The sequence below is a fragment of the Capsicum annuum genome, chromosome 9 (assembly GCF_002878395.1).
Source record: "Capsicum annuum cultivar UCD-10X-F1 chromosome 9, UCD10Xv1.1, whole genome shotgun sequence".
Classification (NCBI taxonomy): domain Eukaryota; kingdom Viridiplantae; phylum Streptophyta; class Magnoliopsida; order Solanales; family Solanaceae; genus Capsicum; species Capsicum annuum.
Genome location: NC_061119.1, coordinates 47,263,585 through 47,273,086, shown reverse-complemented (window position 1 = coordinate 47,273,086; position 9,502 = coordinate 47,263,585). Strand labels below are relative to the sequence as shown.

The 9,502-nt window shown below is 32.8% G+C and overlaps 1 pseudogene; it reads left to right on the top strand.

Annotated features, from left to right (window-relative positions):
* Window positions 1-299: 299 nt before the first annotated feature.
* Window positions 300-1,604, top strand: LOC107842134 (annotated as a pseudogene).
* Window positions 1,605-9,502: the final 7,898 nt, after the last annotated feature.

The window sequence follows — 9,502 nt, the reverse complement described above, 5'->3', positions numbered from 1 at the left end:
GTCAAATGTACCAAAATGTCTTTAATTTTGTGGTCCTAAATATGTCATGTAGAAAGTAGAAATTAAAGTATTGTCAATAAAACAAAAGGGGTCATTCTTTTTTAATAGGTTTAAAAAAAAAAGTAAATCATTCTTTTTTAAAACGGAATAAAAAGAAAAGTAGGTCATTCGTTTTTAAACGGAGGGAGTAAGACATTTGGTTTCCATCTATAAAAGAAAAAGAATTCAAGAATGAAAACTCACCACGCATGCATAAATTTCATCAACATAGAAAAGTAAATTAAAAAACAGAGAAACCTATGGAAGAAGTGAAGTTGCTTGGCTTTCCACTGAGACTTTTGGTCATAGAGTTGAGTGGGTTCTGAAAGTTAAGGGTGTTGAATATCAATTTGTAAAAGAAGATCTACAGAACAAAAGCCCTCTACTTCTTGAATCCAACCCGATTCACAAAGAAAATCCCAATTCTCATTTACAAAGGAAAGCCCATTTGTGAGTCAATGCTAATTATTGAATACATTGATGAGACATTTGAAGGCCCTTCCATCTTTCCTAATGACCCTTTTGATCGAGCTATTGCTCGTTTTTGGGCAAAGTTCCTTAATGATACGGTAAATTCATTTGAATTTATGTTATATATACTTCACTAAAGTTTTTTTTCCATGTAATTTAACATGTTACATCAATTGTATTATTTTTCAAAAACTTTCATTACATCGGGATAGGGAATAAGGAGTAATAAGACTCCACTAGATTAATTATAAAAGCTTTGATGGTTTATAGCTGATTAATTACTGATTTTATAGATTTAAAAATTAGTGTTTATCACAAAAATTTATGACTCGCATCATTTCAATTTGTTTTATTTATTTTTTTTAATTTGTTTCAAATAATATATCTCTTTCCCTTTTTTTTCCAACTCATTCGTTCTAATTGTTCACATGACATATTTAATATCAGAAGATTAAACAACCTTTTGTACATTCCATATATTTTTAGTTTAGAATTGCAAGATTTGAAAGTCGTATTTAATTTTAAACTCCGTGTGCGAGAGTCAAAATCAGACAGACCAAATTGAAAACACTTAACTTATTAGGGATATGATTGTCAAAATATCATTTACATCATCGATGCATAAAACTTAAAACTCCATTCAGTTTCATGTAATATGTTCCTTTAAATTTTGAAACTTTAAAGTTTTTTGAGTTATTTTGCAATGCATACCAGTATTGGCCAAAGATCTGTTTAGCAAAGGAGAGGAGGCAGAAAAATCCAATGAGGAATTTTCTGAGCTGTTGAAGATTCTTGATAATGAGCTTAAGGACAAGTTATTCTTTGTAGGTAACGAATTTGGATTTGCTGATATTGCTGCTAATTTTATGGCTTTTTGGTTATGAATTCTTGAAGAAGCTGTTGGAGTTGTTGTTACTAGTGAAAAATTTCCCAATATTTGTGCTTGGAGAGATAATTACATTAGCTGCAGCCAAGTCAAGGAACATTTACCTTCAAGAAATGAGTTGCTTGCCTATTTCGAATCTCGTTTTCAAGCTGCAGCTGCAGGTGCTCCCAAATAAACATTTAATTGTGAAATATGAAGATTGGTTGTGGCAATAAAACTACCTGGTATGGTTAGTATCTTATGTTTCTATATTTTGCTGGTTTGTCAGTAATTGTATGAGAGTGTAATTTGTTTCTTCTATAAAATTACCTAGTAGTAAATTATGAGTCATGTTTTTATCTTCACCTCTTCAAAGTTCTTACTGGTGGAATTTGGAAACAAAAGATGGTTGTTTTCTTTTTGTATCTCAGTCGATGTTTGGTAATTACATGGAGGTGTAAGAGGTCTGGACTAACCTGGATTTGCATATGAACCATTAAAATTGAGTGTTTCCCACCAATAGATTTTCCATACCCAAACTTGGATCCGAGATGTTTTGCTCAAGATGAAAGGATCCAATCCTTAAAGATGAATCCAAGATTTTAACGTTGGGAATTTCTATAACAATCTCATATTAATATAGAATAATAATCGAACAAACGGACTGAGTTCCTAGCTAAATATTCTAATACATATAATAAATTCTTAAATACAAATATATGGTTGTTTACCCCTGATCGCAATTTAAGGTAGCAATTGAATTTGTTCAATGGTTGAAGGACAAGCAGATTAAGAAGACCAATCAATGTGTTAATTAATGTGCTAAAAAAAATTGGCAATTCACTGTAAATATAACCTACCAACAAAAATGAATACACCTGAAAAGCACCTAATCGCTTGGACACCTTCTAGGAAGTGTGCCAAGATGACTAGGCCTCGGGGAAGCTGAAGAACATAGTCTATCTATGAACCAAGTACACTTTCTAGCTAAATTGGATCCTCCATGCATATTAACTTTCTCGATGACTATCGATTGTATTTGTTGCAAAACAAAATTGATATTTACACCATGTCCTCTAAAATTTTCCCTTCTTAACTTTGCCAGATATGATATATAACAAGGCACCATAGCTAGCTGCTATTGTATCTCTCCTTCATTTGATATTATTAGAAGGTTACACAGTTTCTTTCTAGACAAGTGCATGCAAATATACAACACTAGAGTAAAATGCAGAATCGAACTTAAAAATTCCAAATCATGCTGAACTAATTTGATGTACTAATGATATAATATATTTTAAAACTGAAAATAAAATTATCGAACTGAAATTTCAAATATTGTGTCATATCCAAAACTCAAGAGAAAACAAAAGAATTAGAAAATCCCAAACTGGCCCAACTTCGTTTATCCATTATCCAGTAAAAAATTTCCTTTTGGAAGCTCTACTTTCATTGCGACAGCACCACCATGTTTAAAATACTTCACCACTCTCTCTATATTATTTTTCACTCTATTTTGCTGTGTCTCACAAATGAATTGTTGTACTCCATTTTTATAGAAAAAAATATGTCCTTGCCTGTATCATCAATGACATCATAGAAAGACAATGTTTCAAAGTGTTTACTGTGAATACATTTAATGGCCTACTTTATCAACTACCCAATCTTGAACTTTTGATATTTTATCTTGATATTTTTTCCACCCTTGTAGCCAATGAAGACATTTAAGACATGGGATGGACCCCACAAATCTTCCATACCAGTCCCATACGTCTGAAGGAGATATCTCCGGCTTCTCAAGGAGAGCTCATGCCGACAAGTTCTTTGTACAATTTGAACTTGTCTTTTGGCACCACCTTTGTCATCATATCTACAGGATGTTTAGTCGTGTGAATCTTGTTCATATGGAACGATTCGTTCTCCACTTGTTCACGAATCCAATGGTACCTCACATTAATGTATTTTGTTCTTGCATAGTACATGTAGTTCTTGCTCAATTCTATTATACTTTGACTGTCACAATAGACAAGGTACACTATTTGCTGAAATTCAAGTTCTTGAAGGAACCGTTGGAGTCATATCATTTTCTTGCCAGCTTCAGTAGCCGCAATATACTCAGCTTCAGTTGTAGATAGTGCAACACACTTCTGCAACTTTGACTGCCATGATATAGCCCCCCATAAAATTTTAAATAAAAATTCAGTAGTAGATTTTCAGCTATCAAGATCATCTGTCATATCAGCATCTGTATAGCCCTTCAAGATTGGATCCGATTCCCTAAAACACAAACAATCACCTAATTTTCCTCTTAGGTACCTTAATATCCATTTGACTGCTTCCCAGTACTCCTACCTTTGATTTTCAAGTATCATACTGACAACACCAATTGCGTGAACAATATCAGGTCTCTTACACATTATTTTATTCATTAAACTTTCGACAACGGAGGAATATAAAACCTTAGTGATGCTCTCTTTATCCTTCTCCACTATAGGATATATTTTCTTGCTCGACTTTATATGACCAGTAATGGGTGTGTTAACAATCTTAGCATTCCAGTACACATTCAATGTACTTTTCTTGTGACAAGTAAAGCTTCTTTTATCTTTGAGATGAGTAATCCTCATATCCAAAATCTACTTAGCATGAACCAAGTCTTTCATAGTAAAAGACTTGCATAACTGTTTCTTTATCTCGACAATCCTGGAAGCATTCTTTCTCACAATTAACATATCATCCACATATAGTAAGAGGATGATAACATTATCATCGAAAAAACCACAGCGATCTGAAGAAGTCTTCTTGTAGCCTTTATCCTATGACAGATTCAAACTTTTTATACTACTGTCTAGGAGCTTGCTTCAAACCATAGAGACTCTTTTTAAGTTTGCGCACATAATTTTCTTTACCTCTTTTATTTAAACCCTTAGGTTGTTTTATATAGATCTCCTTTTCGGGGTCACTATAAAGAAAAGTTATCTTCACATCCATTTTCTCAATCTCTAGATCAAGACTAGTAGCCAAACCAAAAACTATATAGAAGAAAATATTTTGTCAAATTCAATATCCTTTATTTGATCAAATCCCTCGCAAACCAATCAGACTTTGTATATGGGCTACAAGTTGTGTTCTTCAAATTTTACTTTGAACACCCACTTATTCTTCAAATCTCTCATGAAATTAGGCAATTTCACCAACTCATAAGTGTGATTCTCATGCAGAGATTTCATCTCATCTTTTATGGCTTCAATCTATTGATCCTTATGCTCATCTTCCATGAACTCCTCATAACATTTCGATTTTACTCCATCAATAACACATTCTCATTAGGAAACTAATGAGAAGAAGGAATATCAACTTGCTGATCTTCTAAGTAGAACATATGACTTGTACACAACTTTTTGAATAAGAGCATCGTCAATAACAACATAGTTGTAATTATCAATATCAACGTGTTGATTTAAAATATGGTTTCGGTCATCACGGTAATTATCAAGTCCACTAACATTATGCATACTTGTATAAGGAACTTGATCAAGATTAACCATACTATCAGAACTTAAAGATTCTAGCTTCTCTACTTTGTCAATATCTTTAATTGTTTGATTCTCCATGAAGATAACATCATAATTTTTTAAAATATTCTTCCTAACCGAATATTAGAGCCTGTAACTAAAATCATCAAGGCCATAACCAATGAAGATGCACTGCTTCATCTTGGTATCTAACTTTGACCTCTCATCTTTGGACACATATACAAAAATTTTACAACCAGATACTCTCAAATGGTCATATGAAACATCCATCCTATACCAAACTCTATTTTGGCACATCACTTTATAAAGAACAATAGGAGATAAGTTAATAACAAATGTAGAGGTCAATAGAGCCTCACCTCAAAAGAAGTTCGACAACTTTACTTCTAAAAGCAAACACCTGGCTCTTTCCATTAAGACAATGTTCATCCTCTCTATCAAACCATTAAGCCGAGGCATCTTAGAAGGAATCTTTTGGTGTCTTATACCTTGTTGGATGGAGTATTCGTCAAGCGGTCCATAATATTTACGACTTTTATCAGTACAAATACATTTCAGCTTCTTCCTTGTTTCTCTTTCAACAAAAGCCTAAAACTGCTAAGAGACACCTGGTCTTTGCTCTTCAATACATAGACCCAAAGTTTTTGAGCAATCGTCAATAAAAGTAACAAAGTAAGTCCATCACCCAAAGTTCTTGTCTTTATTGGACCACAAAAATCTGAATGCACCAACTCAAGCAATTATGTCTTTCTTGAAAGAGGATGAGACTTGAAAGAATCTCTATTTTATTTTTCAGTCAAAAAGTGCTCACATTTTTCTAATTTAGCACTTTTAAAATCTAATAGTAATTTCTTTTTATTCATAACAATAAGTCCTCTCTCACTAATATGGCTAAGCCTCTTATATCATAATATTGAAGAGCTAGCCCTTCCAACTGCATTCACCATATTAGCACAAGTAGAAGACGTAGTCTAATATAAACCACGAGGCTTGTCTTCACGAGCCACAACCAAAGAACCATTAATGAGTTTTCATTTTTCACCACCATTGGTGTTAAAATATCCCTCATCATCCATCACATCAATAGAAATCAAGTGCAAACGAACATCAGACATGATTTACACTGTTTAAAACTAGTTTACATCCAATACGAGTTTCTAAATAAGTTGTACCACTGCCAGCTATCTTAGATATTGTCTCATTATCCATACTCAAATAAGAAAAAAATTCTTCCTTGATGTCACGTGAGATGCGGCACCAAAATTCACAATTCAACCTGACTCATCATGAAAAATATTTAATAGATTTTCATCAAGGGCAGTAACAAGATCTTCGGTGGTGATGGTGGATATGCAATGTTTATTTTCATCTTCTTTCTTTTTCTTCTTGTCTCAGTTCTCTATCTTGAACTGTCAAAAAAAAATTTGTGTACTCACCACAATGATAACACTCAATACCTTAAGTTTGCCTCTAAATTTGCTTTTATAATGTTTACTATTTTGAGAACAATGATTCCTACTTCTTCCCCAAGTGTCAGTCAACAAGACATCATATGATGATCAAGACATCGGACAAAGAGGAACCTTGAGATTTTGTCTCATATCTTTATTAAGAAGGTTGCTCTTAACAAAATTCATAGAGATCACGCCATCAATAGTAGAATTTGACAATGAAGTTCTAAATGATTTTCAAGAGTTTGGTAGGGAACTAAGTAGAAGAAAGACTTGAATTTCTACATCAAATTTAATGCCCACAACAAATAACTGGCTCATGATCCCTTGAAAGTTATTTAGGTAATTTATCATCGAAGAAACATCATGATATTTAAATCCTACCATTTATTTTATCATGAACATCTTATTATTTTTAGTCTTTCAAGAATAAAACTTTTAAGATGCTCCCATAGGGACCAAGAATATGTCTCTCCAGAAATATGGTTCAACACATTGTCGTCAACCTACTGCCTAGGTTCCACTCTTTATTGATTTTATTTTTAGGTTTCATGGTGTCAAGGACTGGTAGATGAAAATTCTTGGCGTAGAGCAGATCTTTTATTTTTTGCCTTCTAAATAACATAATTAATGTCATTCAAAGTAACCATTTTACTTGTGTTGGCTTTCATTATTTATCAAAAAATATAGATATTGCAAATTGTAGGCTTCGATATTAATTTTTGGGGCAAAGGCAGAATAACAACAAAAGTATTTATAGAAAAATAATGAGAAAAAATAAAAAAAAATAATGATACCATGAATTTTACGTCATAATTCATTTAAATAAGAGAAAAACCATGGAAGAAGAGGAGCAATTATGTAATACCCCATATTTTTTCTAGCTTAGTTTAACTCCTAAAATGTCAAGGGTCAACTTCAAAAATGAATAACTCTTGATACATGTAGATTTTTCAAGCTCTAGACCCACCAATTTGGAGATAATTGAATTAGCTTTCCAACGATACCGATTTCACCTTAATCTGATACTCTATTGAGAAGTTATGGCGATTTTAGTAAAAATAGTAGGGCATTTCAATGGGCACTGCGTTGCGGTGAAGGACAAAATTGCAATTGTCCGATTCTAGTGAAGATCCGCGATTGCCTTGCGTCACAGTGAAGTTTCAGTTTTCATTCATCCCTTTCCAGTAAATCACCTCGATTAGCCTGTATCATACCAAAATTCTTAATTGGACAGTCACTGCATCGCAGTGGAGTGCAAAATGGCACTCATCCTTTTTCAGTGATGCAATGGGTTTTACCGTATCGCGCCAGAGGCCAAAATGGCAATTGTCCATTTTCCAGTAAGACACCATGATAGCGTCGCGTCACGGTGGGTGACAAAGTCGGGATTTTCAGTTTTGAGTAAAATTTTAAAATGGCAATTTAGTCTTTTCCCAATTCCCCAAATTGTGTAAAACACAGAATTAATCCTATTCTAACCATTATATGCATATTTTCATCAAAATTACTCTCCAATGAAATCCTAGAACTCAAATCTTTCTCTCCAAGAAATCCAAATTCCACCATTCTTTTTTCAAGAAAGCTCAAAATTAAATATTCCCAATTCAAGAACTTCAAGAATCTATCTTCAAGAGCACAAATAGGAATTCAAGTTCAAGTTTCTTCATCTAATCATCAATTAAGGTATGTGAGATTTTTCAACAAGGATAATCCTTTCATCCTTGTTTTCAAAATTAGTTTTTGAAGCAAATTTTATATGAATTTATATGAGTTTTGAATTAGGGTTTATACCTAATACTGCTATTTGTGAGATTATGAGATTTCAAGTGAATTAGATGTTGAATTGTATGTCTACTTTCATATTTTCATGCGTATTGTAGAAATTTCCATATATAGATTTAAATTATCAATAATTTCATTATTTAGCATGAGTTTTATGATTTTGATATTAAATTGATGCATGGTTTACTAGCCCTAGTTTGGATGTTGTTATTTTAAGAAGATTATGGTTTTAAGCATCCCATGACTTTCTATATTCAAATTTTGAACAAAGATTTGATCTTTTGATCTCCGCTTAGATATAGAATCCACTTTACAAATTTAGCTACAAATTACAATAAACAAATTTATAAGAGGTTTTCATTGTAAACCCTTATATTAGTTTTTAAAAGAGAATTTCCTACAGAATGAGCATAAGGATTAAAGGGAGTAGTATTTAGCACCGCGTTGGGTATGTTTACATGCCCCAGAACTACTAGCAAATGTAAGTATAGATTATCAAATTATTCCTATTTCTATATAGATGACAGATACAGATGTGATCACTTAGATTAGGTTATACTCCTTGGCAAGAGTATGACACCTCTTCCCAACCTGAGGTTTTCCCATAAGAGAACTAGATGTTGGACACTATGATAGCTCAAATAGTGTATGTAGGTTAGAAGAAACCCTCTAATAGGAAAGACTACAGAATAATCATAACAGAACAACTTTCAGAAACTAAGTGTAAAGGCTCACGATTTTGTTCAGATATTGTTTTATATAAGTCATTAGCTACTAGATTTTAGATATAAAAGTGAGTCCTTTCTGCACTTAGACAACACGATTTAAAGTAAAGTACAAGTACAACTTTTAGAAATAAAATATTATGACTCACTAGATATATGCAGTATGTTTTGATATCCATGAATTATGATTTTCCATTTTCAGATATTCCAGCTTATGTGAGTCATCTACAGTTAGCTTGCATGATTTTACAAATTTATAGTACTATTAAGTTATTGATTTACTTGTGCATTCACTCCTATATACTCAGTACAATCTAGAAGTACTGATCCACATATACATTTATGTACTACATTGTCTCATAATGTAGGTTCAGGTGCTTAATTTCAGCAGCGTGAATGATTTCGAGCATCTCCATCTACATCCCGACAGTTGGTAATTCCTCATAGTTTGGGGACTTAGTCTCTCAGTTTTTCAGCTTATTAGTATAAATGATTCACTATTTTCAGACAGTTCGAGTCATTTGGGGGTTTGTCCCATTGATTCTCTAGCATTAGTAATAGAGGCTTGTCATACTGCTAGATACGATTCAGATTTTCAGTATTGATTGATCAGACTCTTGAGTCTAGTAT